General features: G+C 41.8%; 1 long non-coding RNA gene across 3 annotated transcripts; it reads right to left on the bottom strand.

Moving 5' to 3' along the window:
- Nucleotides 1-405: 405 nt before the first annotated feature.
- LOC123081829 (uncharacterized) lies at nucleotides 406-3,902 on the bottom strand. 3 transcript variants are annotated; one of them, XR_006438804.1, is made up of 6 exons: nucleotides 3,092-3,902; nucleotides 2,922-2,980; nucleotides 1,995-2,609; nucleotides 1,288-1,532; nucleotides 943-1,196; nucleotides 406-836 (listed from the first exon to the last, which is right to left on the bottom strand). It is a non-coding gene; the product is annotated as an uncharacterized lncRNA (long non-coding RNA). The 3 variants fall into 3 exon arrangements; XR_006438803.1 differs by having other exon boundaries at nucleotides 406-1,196; nucleotides 1,995-2,060; nucleotides 2,173-2,609; XR_006438802.1 differs by having other exon boundaries at nucleotides 406-1,196.
- Nucleotides 3,903-26,488: the final 22,586 nt, after the last annotated feature.

Below are 26,488 nucleotides of genomic sequence, written 5' to 3'. Positions count from 1 at the left end.
GGAAGGAGCAGATTGATCGGGAAGAAGGAAGAGGGGGCTCGGCGGCATGTTTTTTAACACGTAAATAAAGAAATAACAAAAAGTGAAAAATAACATATATATACTATATATATCATTTTTCTACTATACCAAAACTAATATTCAAGCAACTTATCTGTATCAATGGTACTACTATTGTTAGAACTTAAAAGTTTAAAACATGTCTTTACAGTATAAAAGTTTCAACACTCACCTCGTTTACTGGGGAACAATTGCTGACACGTTGTGTTCTAGTTGCAAATTGATTACTGGAAAGTACCTAGAAGTCTAAAGAGGAGCAAGGCGTGGAAAGTATCCCTGAATGTCATCATATATAAGATTATAGCATTAATTAAGGACCATCTTAACATACAGGGAGTGAGTGTTGATCCGACTTGATTTGAGGGAGCCACGGCCCAAAACTCACATGAAGTCCCAAAAATGAAAAAACAATGTGTTCCTGAAACATCACAGAATTCCAGCGACACAACATCCATACAATAAAAGTTCACCTCGATCTTTCAGGTAACAAGCTAGCTAGGTGATGGTAATAATTAATTCATACACAGACGCATTATATATGACATGGGAGGAGTCCGTTAAGAGAGACCTGAAGGATTGGAGTATCGACAAAGAGCTAGCTATGGACAGGGGTGCGTGGAAGCTTGCTATCCATGTGCCAGAGCCATGAGTTGGTTACGAGATCTTATGGGTTTCACCTCTAGCCTACCCCAACTTGTTTGGGACTAAAGGCTTTGTTGTTGTTGTTGTTGTTGTACACAGACGCATTATATATCTGGATCTCCTAATATAGTTTGCTACATAGTTGCAAATAATTCAGTACATAGCAAGATAGGTACTCCGTACAAGCCTGCTGGAAAGTACCTAAAACTGGAAGAATAAAAGGAGCAAGGATGTACGCACATGTTCCCTAAGCAACGCCTCCACCTTACGGCTGGCAAAGAAGAATCCCTGGTCTTCTCAGTCTTTCACTTGTCGTCTCCTTCTTTCTCAAGCTCACACATGCATCCATTTTATCTATCAATTTATAAAGAATGGAATGCCCGCTTTATACATCAATTTACAGACAATGGAAAGATGCTACCCGCAAGAACTCTTCCACAACATAGCCATAAGTTATGATCCCTATCTTTCTACAGGAGAAATCTGTTGGATATCTATTCACAAAGCAAGTATCCTCAGTTACCTGCAAAATAAGACCCCCTCCAGTAGGAAGTGAAACTGTGCAAGCAAAGACAATACTCTTACTTGTTCTTTAAAAATGACAGTATTTCAAGTGATGCACCAGCTTCAAATTGATTAGAGAGTAATTGTGCAGCAGCACTTGTTCCAGCATGCTCATGACCATCGGCAATATCAAAGAACATGTATGGACCAAGACAACGGTGATCATGGAAAGGATCTGATTTCTCAGCCTTCTGAGCACCATCCAGCAGTTTGTTTTCATAGAAATGCAACGATGGGAATCTGCTAATGTAAGGATGCATTCGGTACTGCAGACAATACAAAATAATTGAGAAATTAGCATATGGCCTGCAGTTGATAGCTCTTCTTAGTTCTCACATACAAATTTAGTAATCCATTAAGAATGGCATACTCAAACAACACACGGGAACTATGTATGCGCAACTTGTTACTTGTAATCATGTTAATGAGGTTGCTATTGTTTTCACATAAAATTGCATAAGGTTTCTCATCATTGGAATCGGAACATTTTTAGGACATAAATGTAAAAAAGATATGGCACACCGAAAACTAAAATCCAAGAATTACAACATGGTTTGACATGCACTTTAAGAAGTAACATTACTAAGTAAGAGATAGCAGGTAGCTGCTTCGGATCACCAACCTTCAAAAGAGACATTACTAAGTAAGAGATAGCACTGTAATGTTGCTTCAAGGTGTAGCTAAAAACTATTATTTAATCAGAAATGTTTTAAAAGAGAGCATGTTACCATTATGCACTTAGTTCCTTTTGACTTGAGTAGCTAAAGTGGAATCAAAGTTGCATGCTCAAGAGCCTAAATATGAGTAAACCAAAAGAAGCTTAGTGTTTAGCATATAATAAATATTAAATATAAAGCTAGCTTGATTTGAAAGAGGATAGTTTGTATTGAGAGTCCGAGACCCCACCTGTGCAGCTTAAATCGATAACAAAAACATCAAATAAAGCTTGCTCAGAGAAATTTCCATATTTCTTAGTTGAAGCAGTTTCCGAGCAAACTCCGTAAATATCACCTCCACACCCACTAAGCGTTGTTACAACAATCTCTGCTTCTCCGAGAATGACTTCCTTACCTTGTGCTTAAGAGACTTGTTTTTATCAGCTATGTTCTTTTCACATGCATGAGCAGTGGCAAGTTCTGAAGAAATTGCCCTTTTCTGTGTATATAAAATATTGAGCTTTGCACCAATTGCTTCATCAGTAACTTCATCCATCTCATCTTCAACGGGCACAGAAGATCCAGTTTTTGTCCTATCACAGCTTGAGGTCACGCACCATAGTCATCTTGCTTGGTTCGTTATTGTTATCTGCTTCCCCATGTAAAAAGGGATGCATCCTTGTAAAACTGATAGAAATGGATGTGAGAATTGGTAAGCAATGATCACAGTTCAGATATGAAAATTAAGAGCAAGGAAATGTAAGAAAAATGTCAATTTTTAGAGCTCCATAACAACAAAATGATGGGAATTTACACACTCAACATGAGATTTTATAGTGCTTTAAAGCATTAAAAATGTAAATTCATTTAAGAAAAACAGTCTTGATTTCAATATGTTAAGAGAGAAAAGATTCAGTTACAATTATAAAAAGAGAAGGAAACAAATATAATGTACACTATAATAGAGAACGTTGCTGAACCACAAAACAAAAGGCTCACTCGTTTCCTGATATAATTTCCTCAATCCCAGCCACCTGGAACCTGTTAGCAGCCGACCTCTGCATATATGAGATTGCAAACTTGTCACTCACTATAGAAGTAACAACACAAGAAACAGTTGTATGAATGAAGCATTGCTAGCAGGACTTGCTTGATATGTTCATACAGACCTTCTTTAGGAGCACATTCAGCCATCCAACGTCGTTAAATCATTGTTAACTCTCTTTTGAACTGCAAAGCATTTCATTTATCCTTCCTTGGTCCTATCATTCATGAATCAAACTTACACAACTCTACAATAATTATATGGCAATGATACTGCCCTAAGTGATTGTCCAGCGATCAGTTGCAGCTAGACAAGCGAGAAGCAGCGTCCACATGTGTGCCTGCTTCATCTTGGATTACATCAGCAGCTACAAACCACCTGATTGCTACACGACAAAGCAGCAAACAGAGGAAGCAGAGCATCTACAACAAGCAAATACAGAGCGCCAAAGCACCTACAGTAAAGCAAACACGCATCATTCCTGAATGCGAGCAGAGGCCAGCCGACGGCAACAACGTATGTATGCCATCCCCTGGTCGCACCACTTCGCTATCATTATGATTGCTGTTGCCGACCATAGACGGGGGATGGAGACCGAGAGGACTCAAATCTGGGTGTGGAGGCATAGTGGGGAGGCTGCATGGGCGGGAGAAGATGCATCGCCAGCGCCAGCATGCAACCGCTCACTTGGATTTTCTCTCGACAATCAACAATCAACAACGAAGTCAGCAACCAACATGAATCAAGTCCCTACTGGAGAATTCAGCAGCACATATAACAACTAACAGGAATTACTCAGCAATCAAGAACCATCAATCGAATTCAGTAGCACATGCAGATGCCTGACCCACATCCCTCCTGCTTCCAACTCCATTGCGAGTGGTCAATCATGAAAAAAAGAGAAAAATTTGCATCAATGGAATAGAGTGGAAGGGAAGGAGTGCGCGGGGGGGGGGGGGTCGCACCACTGTGGCCGTGGATCCGCGAATCCCGCCTCCATGGTCGCTGCGAGGAGGTCGCGCTGGAACCCCACGGGCTTGGTCTGGATCCAGCTGCCGCGGGAGCGCCATGGCTTCCCTTCTCAATCTAGGTGGAAGAGAAAGGGAAGGAGGAGGAGGCAAGGGGAGGTCACCGGTGCAGAGATGATGGAGGCCGGAGGCGGACGGGGAGAGCGCGTGCCGGCGGGGGGCGGCGGATGACGCGGGCTGGCGGCGTCGCCAGATGCAGCTGGGGTCGAGGGGTGGAACAAAGGAGTGCGGACTGGATTTCAAACAAAAAATAGGGTTTTTTTTCTAAAAACATGAAGTGTTTCCCAGATTCACTTAAGAAGGGACTGCGGGTTTAATTTTCAAAAACTTCAGGGACTGTTTTGCAAAAATCACTGATGACAAATGACCAGAAGCAATAGCTAGTTTATTAGTACGTAAAGATGTCCTGCTATTCTGTTTGGTTAGACAATATAAATGTGAATTATTTCATGCCCTGTTTTCTTTCCTACTATCCATTGCACCTGTCTATCTTACAATGTCTATACATTCAATTACTTTTCTTATTTATCAGTCATTTCAATTGAAGGGGGTGATGGCAGTATCTGTGGGAGTAAAAACACGGTCTTCAGAAAAGATCGTGCTACCTGTCGATGGAGATAGAACCATAGTTGTACTTCCCAAGAACCAGCCCACTACACATAACCCAGACTCACGCAGATTGTACGCCTACCCAGTTGGACAGAGAACCAACTACACCCCTTTTAACCACAACCCCAGCAGATAGTAACCCAGTTCCTGTTGACACAACACGGTCTCCACCACAGAGCACCCAAACACAAGCAGTTAGTAAGGCAACTGCAGTGCCCAAAGTACGAGGACCACTAGTCCGAACCCCAAGCCAACGCTTAAAGCAGAAGAAGAATTGTTTTAAGGTCAGGTTCTGTAGCTATGGTTCATACTACTTTGCTCTTGCATCACTGTATTTACTCATACCAACTAATTTCAAATTTGAAGGATGCAATTGAAACTCCAATGGTGCAACAGGTATGTTTTAAACATGTTTCTTTAACGTGTTTGCTATTGTAACTTACTCTATGTTTATTTCAGTTTCAATTGAATAAACAGTTATGTTCTCATGCCATGCACATTACAAGTGTTGTTATTGTTGTGTAGTTTCCTACACTTATATTTTTTCTATGCTTCTTTGTCTTAAATAGATATGATTCGAACTGTATCTATCTTGATTTGGCAACATAAACTAGAATGATATAGACCATACAGTGACCATACTACATAGATATATGTTTGTTTCATGCTGTTATCATGTCCACCTTACTACTGAACTGGTTTACCAAAATGAGTTTCATATACTACATTGTAAACCTGTGATGTGTTTGTTTGTTTCTCCTTTAGAACGCGGATAAAATATTGGAGAAGAGTACCCCGTTATGCAATAGTAAAGGAAGTAATGCAGATCAGGTTCAAGATAGTGAGACATCCCTGTTGTTCTCCAAGAAAGCTGATAGAAACTATATTGAAGACACTGAGACAACCCCAAAGTCCTGTCTTGATGTAGTGTTCGAGTTACTGGCTACTACTGTTGGCACCAGCTCTTCGAACTCGTTGCCTGAATTAGTTCGGCTTCTTGAGTCTCAACTTCAAGTTGAAAGGCATCGATCAGATGTTATGCCACAGGAAGCCGAAGGACCGAGGAAGTCCCTGCAGAATTCAGATGCATACTTTCTAGTGCAACAACAAGTGTTGGAGGATTTAAGCGCCAAACAAGAGAAAGTTAATAAGCTTGCTAAGCATCTTGCCAGCATTATGGGTACCCAGGATATTGTTTCTTGAGCTCTTCTAAAGTGGTTTCTGTTTTGGACTTGTTTTGCTGCGGCATTTATATGCTACTTTGTTCCCTATATTTGCACTTGTGGCGAACTTTGATGCCCAGTGGATGTAATATGTGTAATAGCCATGATAGCCTAGCGTAAGTTGCTTGCTTAGTTATTTCCGTTGTCTTGTTTATTTATTTTCTTGTAGTCAGTGCAGTTCTTTTTCTGCAGTTTGCCAGTGGCCGCAATAACCTATTTTTTAAAACTAGGCCACATTAACAATGGGCTACATATTTACTTTAGTTAACATGGGCCTCCTACGGGCCGTAGAAATAATGGGCCTTCTAAGGGCCGTAGAAACAACGGGCCTTCTACGGGGCGTAGACACAATGGGCCTTCTACGGGTCGTATCATCGATGGGTCTTCTACGGGCCGTATGATCGGTTGGCCAAACATGGGCCAATAACAGACCACATTATGGCCGTAAATGGGCTAGAGTTGAAATCGTCCGTTCATGGGCCGACCATAACGGGTCGTTGTTAATAGGCCGTATTTGATGACGCTATGAAAACGGCCCAACGTATTAACGGGCCACAAACGGGCTGATTGTAACCACAGGTTGTATTTGGCCCACAAGCAGAAAATGACAGTAACGGGCCGAAAGTAAACAAATGCTGAAAATGAGCCCAAGAATAAATGGGCCCTGAGAAGGCCGAAAGATAACATGGGCTGGAAACGGCCCAACAAAATAATGGGCCGTTAATGGGTATAAAGTGATACACTATTCATTACGGGCCAGTTTTACCACGGGCCGTTAATGGGCCGAGGGTTACTAAGGGCCTCATATGGGCCAAAAGACATCATGGGCCATACATGGGCCGGAAGTTAAAACGGGCTGGAATTATATTGGACGGCCCAGATGATGCTACTGGGCCTAATTCAGATAGGCCGTAAACGGGCCCTGGGTTAGCGGGCTGTAAATGGGCTATATGCGAACATGTCGTTAACATGCTTGTCGTGGGCCAGCCCGCCACCTTTTGACCAAGTCAAACGGGCCGGCCTTTTCACACGAATGGGCCTCTATTGGGCCGTGCCACATGGCGATGTATCATAGGCGCTTTGGGTCCAATGAGTGGATGACATCTGTCCCAACGGTGAGCCGACACATGTTTCCTCCAGCCAATAATGATTTTACATGTGGAAAATCCCCATTAGTTGGGGCTATTAACGGGTTATCGGATCCAAAACCAGACCCGATAGCTTAACGGTGTTCCGTTACGGTGGATGCCACATGTCCTCACCCTTGACGAAAGCACTTCTGTGACGCGCGATTTATCGCCATGGAAGTGGTAACTTCCGTGATGATAATTTTGGTAATGTCATGGAACACTTCTACGACAGCACAGGTATGACTATCTTGATTCTGTCATAAATTTGTCATGGATGTACGTGCATGACAGAAAATGTGACCTACTGTGACAAACACGTATCATCACGGAAGTGTATTTTTTTTGTAATGCAACCAACACGACAACGTGGTGGTGATGGTGGTGGTGGAGCTAGTTCAGCACGGCTTCGCCAAGCAGTACTAGAACGAGGTCAGATGAACAATGAAGTAACGGGAGAGAGAGGGGCGCCAACGGCTTGGTGTGTGCTCTTGGGGCGACCCCTCCCCTCTATATATAGGTGGAGGGGGTGTGGGGAACAGCCCCTCCAAGCCCTAGGGCGCATCCAAGGGGGAGGGGACTTGGACTCCAAGTCTAGTCCTATTCCACTAGGACTCCCCTTTTTCCCTTCCCTAGCCACATGGGCTTTTGAGGACTTGGTGCGCCTAGACCAATAAGGATAGGGCGCCTCCCCTCAGCCCATGCCAGCCCTTGGGACACGGTGGAACCACTTGTGGACTTCCGGACCCCTCCGGGACCTTCTAGAAGCTTCACGGTAGAATACCAAAAAAACTGCACCTCTTTCGGGAACCCAAAATATGACTTCCCGTATAAAAATCTTTACCTCTCGGCCATTCCGAGACTCCTCGTGATGTCTCGGATCTCATCCAGGACTCAAACATCAAATATCTCAACACTACTCTAGCGTCAACGAACATTAAGTGTGAGACCCTACGGGTTCGGGAATCATGTAGTCATGACCAAGGCACCTCTCCGGTGAATAACCAATATCGGGACTTGGATGCCCATATTTATTCCCACATATTCCATGAAGATCTTTTATTGGTTGAACCACGATGCCAAGGATTCGATTAATCATGTATGTAATTCCCTTTGTCCGGCGATATGTTACTTGCCTGAGATTTGATCATTGGTATCTCCTTACCTAGTTCAATCTCGTTACCGGCAAGTGTCTTTACTCGTTCTGTAATGCAAGATCCTGTGACTAACTCATTAGTCACATTGCTTGCAAGCTCTTTAAGATGTTGTATTTACCGAGAGGGCCCAGAGATATATCTCCATCATACGGAGTGACAAATCCTAGTCTCGATCCATGCTAACCCAACAGACACCTTCGAAGATACCTGTAGAGCACCTTTATGATCACCCAGTTACAAAGTGACATTTGGCACTAACTATTCCTCCGGTGCCAGGGAGTTACACAATCTCATGGTCTAAGGAATAGATACTTGACATGAAGAAAGCTATAGCAAATAAACTAAATGATCTAATGCTAAGCTTATGGTTTGGTCTGGAGAAGGAAATATGCCCTAGAGGCAACAATAAAGTTGTTGTTTATATTTCCTTATATCATGATAAATGTTTATTATTCATGCTAGAACTGTATTGACCGTAAACTTGATACATGTATGAATACATAGACAAAACAGAGTGTCCCTAGTATGCCTCTACTTGACTAAATTGTTAATCAAAGATGATTAAGTTTCCTGACCATAGACATGTGTTATCATTTGATGAACGGGGTCACATCATTAGAGAATGATGTGACGGACAAGACCTATCCGTTAGCTTAGCATAATGATCGTTAAGTTTTATTGCTATTGATTTCTTCATCACTTATACATATTCCTTTGACTATGAGATTCTGCACCTCCCGAATACCGGAGGAACACCTTGTGTGCTATCAAATGTCACAACGTAACTGGGTCATTATAAAGATGCTCTATAGGTGTCTGCGAAGGTGTTTGTTGGGTTGGCATAAATCGAGATTAGGATTTGTCACTCTGAATATCGGAGAGGTATCTCTGGGCCCTCTCGGTAATGCACATCATGATAAGCCTTGCAAGCAATGTGACTAATGAGTTAGTTGCGGTATGATGCATTACGGAATGAGTAAAGAGACTTGCTGGTAACGAGATTGAACTAGGTATGAAGATACCGACGATTGAATCTCGGGCAAGTAACATACCGATGACAAAGGGAATGACGTATGTTGTCATTGCGGTTTGACTGATAAAGCTCTTCGTAGAATATGTAGGAACCAATATGAGCATCTAGATTCTGATGTTGGTTATTGACCGGAGATGTGTCTCGGTCATGTCTACATAGTTCTCGAACCCGTAGAGTCTGCACGCTTAACATTCGATGACGATTGGTATTATGAGTTATGTGTTTTGGTGACCGAAGATGTTCGGAGTCCCGGATGAGATCATAGACATGACGAGGAGTCTTGAAATGGTCGAGAGGTAAAGATTTATATATTGGACGATAGTATTTGGACACCAGAATGGTTTCAGAATGGTTCAGGTATTTTTCGGAGTACCGGGAGCTTACCGGAACCCCCCGGGGAAGTAATGGGCCTACATGGGCCTTAGTGGAGAGAGAGGGGAGCCTACAAGGGGTGGCGCGCGCCCCCCAAGGGAGTCCGAATTGGACAAGGGGGAGGGGGTGCGGCCCCCTTTCCTTCTCTCCCCCTCTCTCCTTCTCCTTCCCTTTTCCCCTCCGAAACAAAGGAAAGAGGGGCCGACTAGGATTGGGAGTCCTAATCGGTTCCCCCCCTATGGCACACCCCATGGCCGGCCTCCTCCCTCTCCTCCTTTATATATGGGGGCAGGGGCACCCCACAACACAACAATTGTTTCTTAGCCGTCTGTGGTGCCCCCTCCATAGTTTATTCCTCCGGTCATATCATCATAGTGCTTAGGCGAAGCCCTGTGCAGATCACATCACCATCACCGTCACCATGCCGTCGTGCTGATGAAACTCTCCCTTGACACTTTGCTGGATCAAGAGTTCGAGGGACGTCATCGAGCTAAATGTGTGCTGAACATGGAGGTGCCGTACGTTCGGTACTTGATCGGTTGGATCGTGAAGACGCTCGACTACATCAACCGTGTTAACCTAAAGCTTCCGCTTTTGGTCTACAAGGGTACATGGACACACTCTCCCCCTCTCATTGCTATGCATCTCCTAGATAGATCTTGCGTGATCGTAGGAATTTTTTTTTGAAATTGCATGCTATGTTCCCCAACAGTAGCATCTGAGCCAGGTCTATGCTTAGATGATATGCACGAGTAGAACACAAAGATTTGTGGGCGATCATAGTCATATTTCTTACCACCAACGTCTTATTTTGATTCGGGGTATTGTTGGATGAAGCAGCCCGGACCAACCTTACATGACCACGTTCATGAGACTGGTTCCACCAACAGTCATGCAACTTGTTTTGCATAAAGGTGGCTGACGGGTGTCCGTTTCTCCAACTTTAGTTGGATCGAATTTGACTATGGCCGGTCCTTGTTGAAGGATAAAATAGCACACTTGACAAAAAATCGTTGTGGTTTTGATGCGTGGGTAAGAACAGTTCTTGCTAGAAGCCCATAGCAGCCACGTAAAACTTGCAACAACAAAGTAGAGGACGTCTAACTTGTTTTTGCAAGGAATGTTGTGATGTGATATGGTGAAGACGTGATAGATATAAATTGTTGTGTGAGATGATCATGTTATGTAAAAGTTATCGGCAACTGGTAGGATCCTTATGGTTGTCGCTTTATTGTATGAAATGCAATCACCATGTAATTGCTTTACTTTATCACTAAGCGGTAGCGATAGTCGTAGAAGCTATGTTTGGCGAGACGACAACGATGCTATGATGGAGATCAATGTGTCAAGCCGGTGACGATGGAGATCATGACGGTGCTTTGGAGATGGAGATCAAAGGCACAAGATGATGATGGCCATATCATGTCACATATTTTGATTGCATGTGATGTTTATCTTTTATGCCTCTTATTTTGCTTAGTACGGCGGTAGCATTATAAGATGATCCCTCACTAAATTTCAAGGTATAAGTGTTCTCCCTGAGTATGCACCATTGCAATAGTTCGTCGTGCCGTGACACCACGTGATGATCGAGTGTGATAAGCTCTACGTTCACATACAACGGGTGCAAGCCAGTTTTGCACGTGCAGAATACTCGGGTTAAACTTGACGAGCCTAGCATATGCAGATATGGCCTTGGAACACTGAGACCGAAAGGTCGAATGTGAATCATATAGTAGATATGATCAGCATAGTGATGTTCACCATTGAAAACTACTCCATCTCACGTGATGATCGGACATGGTTTAGTTGATATGGATCACGTGATCATTTAGATGACTAGAGGGATGTTTATCTAAGTGGGAGTTCTTTAGTCATATGATTAATTGAACTTTAATTTATCTTAGTACCTGATAGTTTTTGCATATCTATGTTGTTGTAGATCAATGGCCCGTGCTACCGTTCCCTTGAATTTTAATGCGTTCCTAGAGAAAGCTAAGTTGAAAGATGATGGTAGCAACTACACGGACTGGGTCCGTAACTTGAGGATTATCCTCATTGCTGCACAGAAGAATTACGTCCTGGAAGCACCGCTAGGTGCAAGACCCGCTACAGGAGAAACTCCGGACGTTATGAACGTCTGGCAGAGCAAAGATAATGACTACTCAATAGTTCAGTGTGCCATGCTTTATGGCTTAGAATCGGGACTTCAAAGACGTTTTTGAACGTCAAGGAGCATATGAGATGTTCCAGGAGTTGAAGTTAATATTTCAAGCAAATGCCCGAGTTGAGAGATATGAAGTCTCCAACAAGTTCTACAGCTGCAAAATGGAGGAGAATAGTTCTGTTAGTGAACACATACTCAGAATGTCTGGGTACCATAACCACTTGACTCATTTGGGAGTTAATCTGTCATGGACAGAGTTCTTGAATCACTGCCACCAAGTTATAAAGGCTTCGTGATGAACTATAATAAGAAAGGGATGAAAAAGACAATTCCCGAGCTCTTCGCAATGCTAAAGGCTGTGGAGGTAGAAATCAAGAAGGAGCATCAAGCGTTGATGGTTAACAAGACCACTAGTTTCAAGAAAAAGGGCAAAGGGAAGAAGGGGAACTTCAAGAAGAACAGGAAGCCAGTTGCTTCTCAAGGGAAGAAGCCCAAGTCTGGACCTAATCCTGAAACTGAGTGCCTCTACTACAAAGGGACTGGTCACTGGAAGCGGAACTGCCCCAAGTATTTGGTGGATAAGAAGGATGGCAAAGTGAAAGTTATATTTGAAATACATTTTATTGATGCGTACCTTACTAATGCTTGTAGTAGCACCTGGGTATTTGATACTGCTTCTGTTGCTCATATTTGCAACTCGAAACAGGGGCTACGGATTAAATGAAGATTGGATAAGGACGAGGTGACGATGCGTGTGGGAATTGGTTTCAAAGTCGATGTGATCGTCGTCAGCATGCTACCTCTACATCTACTGGCGGGATTAGTTTTAGACCTAAATAATTGTTATTTGGTGCCAGTGTTGAGCATGAACATTATATCTGGATCTTTGATACGTCTCCAACGTATCTACTTTTCCTAACGCTTTTCCTCTTGTTTTGGACTCTAATTTGTATGATTTGAATGAAACTAACCCCGGACTGACGCTGTTTTCAGCAGAACTACCATGGTGTTATTTTTGGGCGAAAATAAAAGTTCTCGGAATGGAATGAAACTTCGCAAGGAATTTTTATATAATATATAAGAATTTCTGGAGCCAAGACTTACCGGAGAGGGGCACCTGGGTGGGCACAACCCACCAGGGCGCGCCCCCCTCTCCTGACGCGCCCAGGTTGGTTGTTCCCACCTAGTGGCCCCGTAGACCCTGAAACAAACGCTATAAAATCCTATTTTCGGAGAAAAATATCTGGGAGAAAGAATTATTGCGACCCACGAGACGGAGCCGACGCCAAGCCATGTTCTTCCTCGGGAGGGCAGGTCTGGAGTCCGTTTGGGGCTCCAGAGAGGGGGGGTCTTCGTTCTTCATCATCACCAACCCTTCTCCATCGCCAATTCCATGATGCTCCCCACTGGGAGTGAGTTATTCCTTCATAGGCTTTCTGGTCGGTGAGAATTTGGATGAGATTCATCATGTAATCGAGTTAGTTTTGTTAGGGCTTGATCCCTAGTATCCACTATGTTCTTAGATTGATGTTGCTATGACTTTGCCATGCTTAATGCTTGTGACTTTGGTCCCGGGTGCCATGATTTCAGATCTGAACCATTTATGTTATCACCATTATATCCATGTTCTAGATCTGATCTTGCAAGTTATAGTCACCTACTACATGTTATGATCCGGTAACCCCGGAGTGACAATAACCGGGACTTCTTCTGGTGATTACCATAGTTTGAGGAGTTCATGTATTCACTATGTGTTAATGCTTTGTTCCGGTTCTCTATTAAAAGGAGGCCTTAATATCCCTTAGTTTCCAATATGGACTCCGCTGCCACGGGAGGGTAGGACAAAAGATGTCATGCAATTTCTTTTAATAAAGCACGTATGACTATTTACGGAATACATGCCTACATTATATAGATGAACTAGAGCTAGTGCCATATCGCCCTAGGTTATAACTTTCTCATGATGAATATCATCCAACAAGTCACTGATCCAATGCCTATGAATTTATCCTATATTGTTCTTGCTAAGTTACTACTGCTATCATCACTATTACACTTGCTGTAAAATTACTGCTATCACTATTACTGTTACCATTGCTACTGCTACTATTATCAAAACTATCATATTACTTTGCTAATGATCACGTTGCTGCAGATAATTAATCTCCAAGTGTGGTTGAATTGACAACTCAGCTGCTAGTACCTTCAAATATTCTTTGGCTCCCCTTGTGTCGAACCTATAAATTTGGGTTGAATACTCTACCCTTGAAAACTGTTGCGATCCCCTATACTTGTGGGTTATCAAGACCTTTTTTTGGCACCTTTGACGGGGAGCATAGTTATATTTGTTGAGTCACTTGGGATTATTATCGTATTATCACTATGAAGAATCTAAAGGATGCTAAGACTAAGATATTTCCTCAAAGATGAGGGGAGGTAAGGAACTGCCATCCAGTTCTACTTTAGATTCACCTTCTGTTATAAGTAAACTTGCAACACCACAACATGCTATTAATTCTGATATGTCGCAAGTTATTGATGATGCTACTTCTGCTATGGATAATGCTTATGATGATGCTAGTACCTTGCTTAATAATGATGTGCCACTTGGTGAATTTCTTGATAAACAAATTGCTAGAGTTATAGAACATGATGTTGTTGAATCTGATGATGAGCTTGAAACTGAATCTCCTGAAACACCTACTAGAACTAGCCCTCCTAGATATGAATTTCCTAAGGTACCGGAAGGTTATGTTATGAGTGAAGAAACAACTAGAGATATTCTTGTTTGCAATGATAGAGATGATCTAGAGAAATTATTATGCAAGTATAAAGAAAAAACTCTGAATGCTAGAATGAAATGTGATCCTAAGTTTGCTACTTCACATATCTTTATTGATGATAAGTATTATGAATTCTCTGTTGACCCAGAGTTGATTACTCTGGTTGAATCTGATCCTTTCCATGGTTATGAAACTGAAACTGTTGTGGCACATCTTACTAAGTTGAATGACATACCCACCCTTTTTAGTCATGATGAGAAAACTCTCTATTACTTTATTCTCAAATTATTTCCTTTCTCATTAAAGGGTGATGCTAAAGCTTGGAACAATACTCTTGCTCCTGGTTGTGTGCGTAGTCCCCGGGATATGATTTATTACTTCTCTGGAATTCCTACTCATAAGAAACAAGCTGCCTTACAGGAAATATTTAACTTTGTGCAAATTAAAGAAGAGAGTCTCCCACAAGCTCGGGGGAGGCTTTGCCAATTACTTAATTCTTTGCCTGATCATCCTCTTAAGAAAAATGAAATACTTGATATCTTCTATAATGGACTAACCGATGCTTCTAGGGACTTCCTAGATAGTTGTGCTGGTTGTGTTTTCAGGGAACAAACTGTTGGACAACTTGAAGATTTATTGAATAACATATTGAAAAATTATGATGATTGGACTATTCCTGAACCATCGCCTAAACCCACTCCGAAGAAGAGGGGTATATTATATCTTGGTCCTGAAGATATGCAAGAGGCAAAGAAATCCATGAAGGAAAAAGGTATTAAAGCTGAGGATGTTAAAAATTTACCTCCTATTGAAGAAATACATGGGCTTAATGCACCACCACTGCCTAAGGTGGTAGAGGTAAATTCTCTTATGAAATTTAATGATAATGATAATCCTCACAATATGCATCCTAGCCAATGCCTTTATGAGTTTGAAAATTATATTAGAAAACAAGATCACTTCAATGCAAATGTTATGAAACAATTGAAATACAATTCTCATACGATTGCTCACTTGAGTGAGTTGTTATTTATAATATCAAATGATGTTAGAGGTGTTGGAAAACATGCTTCTATCATTCAAACTCAGTTAGAACAAGTTGCTAAATCTCAAAGAGAGCTGCTTGATGAAATGAATAATAATATACATGACTTTGTTGTTATAGTTCCAACTAGAGGAGGTAAAATGACTCAGGAACCACTTTATCCTGAGGGACACCCTAAAAGAATTGAACAAGATTCATAAAGAGCTAACAGTAGTGCACCTAGTTCTTCTAGAAAGAAAAAGAAAAAGAAAAATGATAGGACTTTGCATGCTCCTAGTGAAGCTGATATAGAGAAACCTCCTAACAATGATAATGAAGTTTCCATCTCAGATGCTGAAACTCAGTCTGGTAATGAACATTCACCTAGTGATAATGAAAAAGATAATGCTGATGTTCATGAAGATACTCAACCAAATAATAAAGAACCAAACAATGATGCTGAGATAGAACCACCTATTGATCTTGATAACCCGCAACCTAAGAATAAAAGGTATGATAAAAGAGACATCATTGCTAGAAAACACGGTAAAGAAAGAGAACCGTGGGTTCAAAAACCAATGCCTTTTCCACCTAAGTCAACTAAAAAGAATGATGATGAAGAATTTGAACGCTTTGCTGAAATCCTGAGGTCAGTCTTTTTGCGTACTCGCTTGACTGATATCTTGAAAATGCCTCCTTATGCAAAGTATATGAAAGACATCATCACAAATAAGAGAAAAATACTGGAAGCTGAAATCTCCACTATGCTTGCTAATTATACTTTTAAGGATGGAGTACCTAAAACCCTTGGAGATCCGGGAATACCAACTATACCTTGCTCTATCAAAAAGAATTATGTGAAAACTGCTTTGTGTGATTTAGGAGCTGGTGTTAGTGTTATGCCTTTCTCTTTATATAAAAGACTTGATTTGAATAAACTCACACCTACTAAAATATCTCTGGAAATGGCTGATAAATCAACTACCATACCTATCGGTATCTGTGAGGATGTGCCCGTTGTTGCTGCTAATGTTACTATTTTGACTGACTTTGTTATACTTGAGATGCCTGAGGACGACAACATGTCGATTATCCTTGGTAGACCCTTCTTGAATACTGCAAGGGCTGTTATTGATTGCAGTAAAAGCAAGGTCAGTTTTCATATAAATGGTAATGAGCATACTATGCACTTTTCGAAGAAACAACTCCAAGTGAATGGTATTAATGTTATTGAAAAATCTCCGAGAATCACTATTGGAAGTTTTCAAATACCTTTACCTACTATCAAAAAGAAATATGAAATGCTTATTGTTTGGGACATTCATATCCCCATTGAGGTAACTTAGTGATTTACGAAAGTTCTTCGGTTTCATGCTAATCGAAAGTGGTTGTTAATAACACTTGATCAACCATATTAATGGATCATTTTTGAGCAGCATGAAGTTGATGAATTTAGTAAACACTACCTTCTATCCCTACTTTTTGTTTTCTATTTTTATTAGTAAAATAAAATAAAATTCCATGTTTTGTCTATTTTCTGAATTTCCCGTGCAATAAAAAATTGACCCAAAAATAAAAGTTCTCGGAATGCCCTGAAAATTTAATATGATTTTCCTGAATATTTATGAATTTTTGGTGCAAATAATATCATAGGGAGGTGCACCAGGTGGGCACAACCCACCTGGGCGCGCCAGGACCTCCAGGCGCGCCCTGGTGGGTTGTGGTCCCCACGTGCCCCCCTCGCTTATATCTTCATATCACATCATCACCTACCTCCAGAAAAAATCTCCATTGCTCTCTGTCTCCCGTGTTCTTTCTCCCAAACCCGCGGATTTCGATCTCTTTGCTCGAAGCTCCGTTTCTGAAACTGTTTCGGGGGATTGTTGCTTGGTATGTGACTCCACCATTTGTCCAATTAATTTTTGTTTTGGTGGTTTATATTTTGAATAATTAGCTACTCTTGGTGCTGCTATAGATGTGCTTGCATGTTAAATTCTTAGTGTTCTAAGTAGTTTGAATGCTTGCTATGGCCTCTATGTATCCCTATGAGTAGTTGGTATCATTTTTGTGAAGTTTTGTTGAGAAAATTTTGTGGGCTAATAAATTTCAGAATTTTGTTCATAGGAAAATCATGAATTCTTTAGGAAGTTTGGCTCCAAGAAGAACTCCAAGGGTGTCATCGGGGATTCATCTAATAGTGATCTCCATCCTCAGAGGTTGGCGGAGGTATGGCCGTGCGAATGGCCGCACACCCCATTCATGGAAGAGGCTGGAATCCTTCAGGAGTTCATGCAATATGCTGCTAACGCCGGCCTCCCAACTTCATTGCAGATGAGTGTGAACAGCACCAGATCCTCACAAACATTTTTGTTTAGAGCTTTACTTTCCTGCCTAGGAATAATCCCCCTAAAGTTAGCTTTGATTTATATGCCGAAAACCATCAGATACCACTTAATAAATTTTGTAACATATGCATGATCCCCTCTGATGAGAGCTTGGCCGAGCCTAGGCCGGCTGGGTTCGAGGCATTTTATCACACTTTAACAGTGGGAGATGAGAGAGGGGTGTCAGCTACAACTACCGCTGGCTTGCATTTTCCTGCTGTTCATTACTTTGCACTTTTCATTGCAAAATGCTTGCTTGCTAGGGAGAAGGTGGGAGCGCTCAACTCACCAGACCTTGCTGTTTTACGTCATGCCTTGGAGGGCGAGAACACTTATAGCTTGGGAGCTATTGTGGCTCGTCGCCTCCATCTTAATAAATCTCAGGGTAAAATCCATGGTGGGATTTATGCTACTCTCTTGGCAGCCCACTTTAATGTTGGGATACGCCCTCATGAGTACCTTCTGACCAAGGTTTACCTAGACCGCGCAACCATGGAGTATCATCATTTTCTTGCACGAGATTATCCTAACATTCCTATTCCTTATAACCTGGTCTTTAGTGTTGAAACTCGTGATATTATTCTGTTGCCTCCTCCTGCTTTGTTTGATTCTATTGCTAGGGGCGGATATAAGGTCATGCCTGCAGACATCATCGCCCACTGGAACGCTCAGGCTGCTGCGGAGGCAGCATCGGAGGAGCCTCCACAGTGGGATCAGTGGATGCCTTCTCCTCAGTACCCCTACTACCATACAGATTACTGATCGATTACCAAGTTAGGCCAAAAGCCTAAGCTTGGGGGAGTATGTGTTTCTCACCGACATTACATTCATGTCCACTTATTCATCTTGTCGGTGTTCACACTTTTTCATTGTATCATCCTTGCCTAGATTTATTTTTCTTGCTTTCTTCTTGTGTGTTTGAAAAACTTTAGAAAAAGCAAAAAAATTTAGTTGTAATTAGTTTACTTTCTATGCATGCTTAGTTGTAATATTAAAAAGGAAACCCAAAAAGATTTCCTTGTTCTTCTTTTGCTTGTTGGGAGCTCTCCTGTGTAAATAGTTTTTCTCGTTTATGCTTTTCCCTTTTATTGGCTTGTTCAAGAAAACCAAAAACTCCAAAAATATTTCAATGTGTTTCTCTGAATTTCTTTTCCTTTTATTTGAGTTATACCGAGGAGAAGACCATGATGAAAATGTTGAGTGGCTCTCATATGAATAATTGTTGAACTAATAAAGAGCCCATTTTACCATGTCTTCTCCTGTTGAATAAAATATTTTGCAGATTCCATCCTAGTCCATGGCACTCTTGCACTATTATTATTTTCACATCGTTCGGTCGTGCAAGTGAAAGGCAATAATGACGACATTCGATGAACTGGCCATGGCAGAGATAAACTGGTATGAACTCGACTTGTTCTGTTTGTGTAAATATGTTTAGCCTAGTATCCATGATTCAGCCCATTACGGTTAAATATGTTTGCAATGACATATTAGAGATTATAGTTTCTCATGCCATGCATAAGTAGCTGGGAGTGAATAATGATTTATCTTGTATATCAACATTGTGTTAAAATGATTGTGATGTAGTACGATGATATGGTATCCTCCTCTGAATGTTCAAGTGGCTTGACTTGGCACATGTTCATGCATGTAGTTGAATCAAAACCAACATAGCCTCTATGATATTTATGTTCATGGTGATCATATCCTACTCATGCTAGTGTCCAATGTTACTTATACATAATGCATGATCATGATTGTTGTTGCTCTCTAGCTGGCTGCTTCTCAATCTAATTGCTATCCTTCGCCTGTACTAAGTGGGGATTCTGCTTGTACATCAAAAACCTTGAACCCGAAGTTATTCTAGATGAGTCCACCATATCTACCTATATGCGATATTACTCTGCCATCCTAAATAAATTTGCATGTGCCACCTCTAAAAACTTCTAAAAAAATATCCATTTTGTGTGCCTGGATCGTTCATGGAACAACAGGAGGTGGTCGGTATCTTCCATGCTAAGCAGGTTATTCTCAGGTCGAGTGTTTATTCACTCGCCATCGCATGATAAAAGGGCGGTAATAGGGATGCCCAGTCCCAAACTGCGAAATACAAAAAAGAGTTAATCGCTCAAATAATCAAACAAAAACTCCCAATGGAGTCAAAACCTTTACTTTTATCGGTTGGGAACTGCCACTAGCCTATTTAGTATGGGAGATATTGATAACCGATGGTCGTGAAGTAAATGAGAAGGGTGCATGTCTCAAAATATCATTTATCTCTGTTTTAAAAACTTGAGCTCTGGCACCTCTTCAAATCACTGCTTCCCTCTGCGAAGGGACTTTCTATTTACTTTTATGTTGTGTCATCACCTTCTAAAACAAGCGCTAGAAACTGAGAGAACACAACTGTCATGACTTATGCATTATGTGTAGCTAATGTTGGGTGCATCATGACTGGATCTTTTCTACCATGAATTACAATGTTTAGTCGCTGCTTGGACTTTGGAGGTGCTCTGCATTTATGTTTTGCGGTCTCAGAAAGGGCTAGAAGATACCACTATTGTCATATTATATCATGGTTGTTTTGACAACGTGTTGCTGTTTGAAATGTCTTATTATTGCTCGCTAGTTGATTGTGTCATTGATATGAGTTAATATAATCTTTAAGAGTTATTGTTGGCATGGTTAGTTATAATGTTGGCTGAAAACCTGGGTGCTTTTTAAGCCTATTTATGCAAACAAGAGCAAAAGAGTTCGTAAAAGTTTTTCTTTTTCACTTTCAGTTTATCATCTGAATTGCTTGAGGACAGGTTTAAGCTTGGGGGAGTTGATACGTCTCCAATGTATCTACTTTTCCTAATTCTTTTCCTCTTGTTTTGGACTCTAATTCGCATGATTTGAATGAAACTAACCCTGTACTGACATTGTTTTCAGCAGAACTACCATGGTGTTGTTTTTGTGCAAAAATAGAAGTTCTCGGAATGGAAGGAAACTTTGTGAGGAATTTTTATATAATATATAAGAATTTCTGGAGCCAAGACTTACCGGAGAGGGGCACTTGGGTGGGCACAACCCACCAGGGCGCGCCCCCTCTCCTGGCGCGCCAGGTGGGTTGTCCCCACATGGTGGCCCCGCAGACCCTGAAACCAACGCTATAAAATCCTATTTCCGGAGAAAAAATCAGGGAGAAAGAATTATCACGTTCCACGAGATAGAGCCGCCGCCAATCCCTGTTCCTCCGCGGGAGGGCAGATCTAGAGTCTGTTTGGGGCTTCGGAGAGGGGGATATCCGTTCTTCGTCATCACCAACCCTTATCCATCGCCAATTCCATGATGCTCCCCACCGGGAGTGCGTAATTCCTTCGTAGGCTCGCTGGTCGGTGAGGAGTTGGATGAGATTCATCATGTAATCGAGTTAGTTTTGTTAGGGCTTGATCCCTAGTATCCACTATGTTCTTAGATTTTTTTGACAGAAAGACTATAAGGGAACCCCCTACAGTATAATTGGTGTAACAACCCCAAATTTCAAGTACCATGCCTTGAACCTGGGTGGGTGGGAAGGCATCAGCCCCTTCCCACCACCAGGCTATGCCTTAGTCTGCCTGTTCTTAGATTGATGTTGCTAGGACTTTGACATGCTTAATGCTTGTCACTTTGGGCCCGGGTGCCATGATTTCAGATCTAAACCGTTTATGTTATCTCCATTATATCTAGGTTCTAGATCCGATCTTGCAAGTTATAGTCACCTACTACCTGTTATGATCCGGTAACCCCGGAGTGACAATAACCGGAACTTCTCTCGGTGATTACCGTAGTTTGAGGAGTTCATGTATTCACTATGTGTTAATGCTTTGTTCTGGTTCTCTATTAAAACGAGGCCTTAATATCCCTTAGTTTCCAATATGGACCCCGCTGCAACGGGAGGGTAGGACAAAAGATGTCATGCAAGTTCTTTGAATAAAGCACGTATGACTATTTACGGAATACATGCCTACATTATATCGATGAACTGGAGCTAGTGACATATCGCCCTAGGTTATAACTGTCTCATGATGAATATCATCCAACAAGTCACCGATCCAATGCCTACGAATTTATCCTATATTGTTCTTGCTAAGTTACTACTGCTATCATCACTGTTACACTTGCTACAAAATTACTGCTATCAATGTTACTATTACTATTACCATTGCTACTGCTACTATTATCAAAACTATCAAATTACTTTGCCACTGATCACGTTACTACAGATAATTAATCTCCAGGTGTGGTTGAACTGACAACTCAGCTACTAATACCTTCAGATATTCTTTGGCTCCCCTTGTGTCGAATCTATAAATTTGGGTTGAATACTCTACCCTCGAAAATTGTTGTGATCCCCTATACTTGTGGGCTATCAATCTTGTTTGATGCGAGACGGTTATTCATTTAAATCAGAGAATAATGGTTGTTCTATTTATATGACTAATATCTTCTATGTTCATACGCCCTTAATGAGTGGTATATTTTTGTTGAATCTCGATTGTAGTGATACACATATTCATAATATTGAAGCCAAAAGATGCAAAGTTAATAATGATTGTGAAACTTATTTGTGGCACTGCCTTTTAGGTCATATTGGTGTAAAGCGCATGAAGAAACTCCATGCTGATGGACTTTTGAAATCACTTGATGCTTGCAAACCATGCCTCATGGGCAAGATGACTAAGACTCCGTTCTCCAGAACAATGGAGCAAGCCACTGACTTGGAAATAATATATACTAATGTATGCGGTCCAATGAGTGTTGAGGCTCGCGCGTGTATCATTATTTTCTAACCTTCACAGATGATTTGAGTTGATATGGGTATATCTACTTAATGAATCATAAGTCTGAAACATTTGAAAAGTTCAATGAATTTCAGAGTAAAGTGGAAAATCATCGTAACAAGAAAATAAAGTTTCTATGATCTGATCGTGGAGGTGAATATTTGAGTTATGAGTTTGGTCCTCATTTGAAACAATGTGGAATAAGTTTCGCAACTCATGCCACCTAGAACACCACAGTGTAATGGTGCGTTTGAACGTCATAACCGTACTTTATTAGATATGGTGCGATCTATGATGTCTCTTACCGATTTACCGCTATTGTTTTGGGGTTATGCTTTAGAGATAGCTGCATTCACATTAAATAGGGCACCATCTAAATCCATTGAGATGACACCATATGAATTGTGGTTTGCCAAGAAACCTAAGCTACCGTTTCTTAAAGTTTGGGGGTTGCGATGCTTATGTGAAAAAGCTTCAACCTGATAAGCTCGAACCCAAATCGGATAAATGTGTCTTCATAGGATACCCCAAAGAGACTGTTGGGTACACCTTCTATCACAGATCCGAAGGAAAGATATTTGTTGCTAAGAATGGATCCTTTCTAGAGAAGGAGTTTCTCTCGAAAGAAGTGAGTGGGCGAAAAGAAGAACTTGATGAGGTAATTGTACCTTCTCCTTAATTGGAAAGTAGTTCATCATAGAAATCTGTTCCAGTGATTCCTACACCAATTAGTGAGGAAGCTAATGATGATGATCATGAAACTTTAGATCAAGTTACTACCAAACCTCGTAGGTCAACCAGAGTACGATCCGCACCAGAGTGGTACGGTAATCCTGTTCTGGAGGTCATGTTACTAGACCATGACGAACCTACGAACTATGAGGAAGCGATGATGAGCCCAGATTCCGTGAAATGGCTTGAGACCATGAAATCTGAGATGGGATCCATGTATGAGAACAAAGTGTGGACTTTGGTTTACTTGCCCGATGATCGGAAAGCAATAGAGAATAAATGGATCTTCAAGAAGAAGACTGACGCTGACGGTAATGTTACTGTCCACAAAGCTCGACTTGTCGCGAAAGGTTTTCGACAAGTTCAAGGAGTTGACTATGATGAGACCTTCTCACCCCTAGCGATGCTTAAGTCTGTCCGAATCATGTTAGCAATTGCCGCATTTTATGATTATGAAATTTGGCAAATGGATGTCAAAAGTGCATTCCTTAATGGATATCTTAAAGAAGAGTTGTATATGATGCAACCAAAAGGTTTTGTCGATCCAAAAGGTGCTAACAAAGTGTGCAAGCTCTAGCGATCCATTTATAGACTGGTGCAAGCCACTCGGAATTGGAATATACGCTTTGATAGTGTGACCAAAGCATATGGTTTTATACAGACTTTTGGAGAAGCCTGTATTTACAAGAAAGTGAGTGGGAGCTCTGTAGCATTTCTAATATTATATGTGGATGACATATTGTTAATTGGAAATAATACAGTATTTCTGGATAGCATAAAAGGATACTTGAATAAGAATTTTTCAATGAAAGACCTCGGTGAAGCTACTTATATATTGGGCATCAAGATCTATAGAGATAGATCAAGACGCTTAATTGGACTTTCACAAAGCACATACCTTGATAAATTTTTGAAGAAGTTCAAAATGGATCAGTCAAATAAAGGGTTCTTGCATGTGTTACAAGGTGTGAATTCAGTTGAGTCAGACTCAATGCCCGACCACTACAGAAGATAGTGAGAAAATGAAAGTTATTCCCTATGCCTCAGCCATAGGTTCTATCATGTATGCAATGTTGTGTACCGGACCTGATGTGTGCCTTGCTACAAGTTTAGCAGGGACGAGGTACCAAAGTAATCTAGGAGTGGATCACTGGACAACGGTCAAGAACATCCTGAAATACCTAAAAAGGACTAAGGATATGTTTCTCGTTTATGGAGGTGACAAAGAGCTTCTCGTAAATGGTTACATTGATGCAAGCTTTGGCACTAATCCGGATGACTCTAAGTCACAAACCGGATACGTATTTATATTGAATGGTGGAGCTGTCAGTTGGTGCAGTTCCAAGCAGAGCGTCATGGCGGGATCTACGTGTGAAGCGGAGTACATAGCTTCTTCGGAAGTAGCAAATGAAGAAGACCAGATGAAGGAGTTCATATCCGATCTAGGTCTAATACCTAGTGCAGGGTCCAATGAAAATCTTTTGCGACAATACTGGAGCAATAGCCTTGGCGAAGGAATCCATATTTCACAAGAGAACAAAACACATCAAGAGACACTTCAATTCCATCCACGATCAAGTCAGGGAGGGAGACATAGAAATTTGCAAGATACATACGGATCTGAATGTTGCAGACCCGTTGACTAAGCCTCTCTCACGAGCAAAACATGATTAGCACCAAGACTCCATGGGTGTTAGAATCATTACTATGTAATCTAGATTATTGACTCTAGTGCAAGTGGGAGACTTAAGGAAATATTCCCTAGAGGCAATAATAAAGTTGTTATTTATATTTCCTTATATCATGATATATGTTTATTATTCATGCTAGAATTGTATTAACCGGAAACTTAGTACATGTGTGAATACATAGATAAAACAGAGTGTCCCTAGTATGCCTCTACTTGACTAGCTCATTAATGAAAGATGGTTAAGTTTCCTAACCATAGACATGTGTTGTCATTTGATGAACGGGGTCACATCATTACAGAATGATGTGATGGACAAGACCCATCCGTTAGCTTAGCATTATGATCGTTTAGTTTTATTGCTATTGCTTTCTTCATGACTTATACATATTCCTCTGACTATGAGATTATGCAACTCCCAAATACCGGAGGAACACTTTGTGTGCTATCAGACGTCACAACGTAACTGGGTGATTTTAAAGATGCTCTACATGTCGGGGGGATGAACCCCAGGCAGACAATGGAACCCGAATCCTTTTATAAAACAACGGGGCCAGCATCACCCCTCAATTCGTCCCGACCTTGGCCGAGTTGCTCGACTCGGCTAGGTCGCTCGATCTGGCCAAGTAGGCCGACCCCGCCAGGCTCCTCGACTCGGCCCCAACAACCAAGCTCAAGACTTCTCCAGCAAGCCAGCACCACCCTTGGCGTGTTCTCCAAACCTGGCCAAGGGTCAGCGGCCGTCCCATCCCAGCCGTACGATTAGACAAATCTCCGCCAGCTAATGATCAATGCCACAATACCCCGCCCATGCCTCTGGTCAGCCGACGAGGCAACAGTGTCCTCCATCTACCCGCTGACTAGGGCCGGCGTGGCTACAGTGCCCTACGCCTACCCACTGTATAGGCTGGGCATGGCAACAGTGTCCCGGCATGACCAATGACGCCCACAAGTGGCGACCTGACGGAGCGCCACTGTAGCCAACTCAACCCGGCCATGCCTTGACGATCGACAAGACGACACACAGTTCCCCCTAGGCGCATGGGGCCCGCGCCCGGAGAACCCAGCGAGCCCTGGTACCCGGCTGGTACCAGCATCGGGTTCCTGGACACTGACAACCCGGCCCTACGGCCTTGTAATATTACCCTTGTACCCCTGCGGGGTTGACCTATAAAACCCCCCAGGAGCCCCCTTGCATACGGGCAGAACCCACTTCATTCACACAATCGATCACACACAAAGCAACACCCGAGGAGAGGGAGCAGCCTAAGCCTTGGCCAGACCTCCTTCTCCCTCCATACAGCTCTAGGAGCAACTTTGTACTGTTACATATAAACCACACTCGGCAGGATTAGGGGTGTTATCTCTCCGGAGAGCCCCGAACCTG

Source organism: Triticum aestivum, chromosome 4A, assembly GCF_018294505.1.
Source record: "Triticum aestivum cultivar Chinese Spring chromosome 4A, IWGSC CS RefSeq v2.1, whole genome shotgun sequence".
NCBI classification, from domain to species: Eukaryota; Viridiplantae; Streptophyta; class Magnoliopsida; order Poales; family Poaceae; genus Triticum; species Triticum aestivum.
The sequence above is the reverse complement of the archived record's forward strand: the minus strand, read 5'-3'. Positions and strand labels throughout refer to the sequence as shown.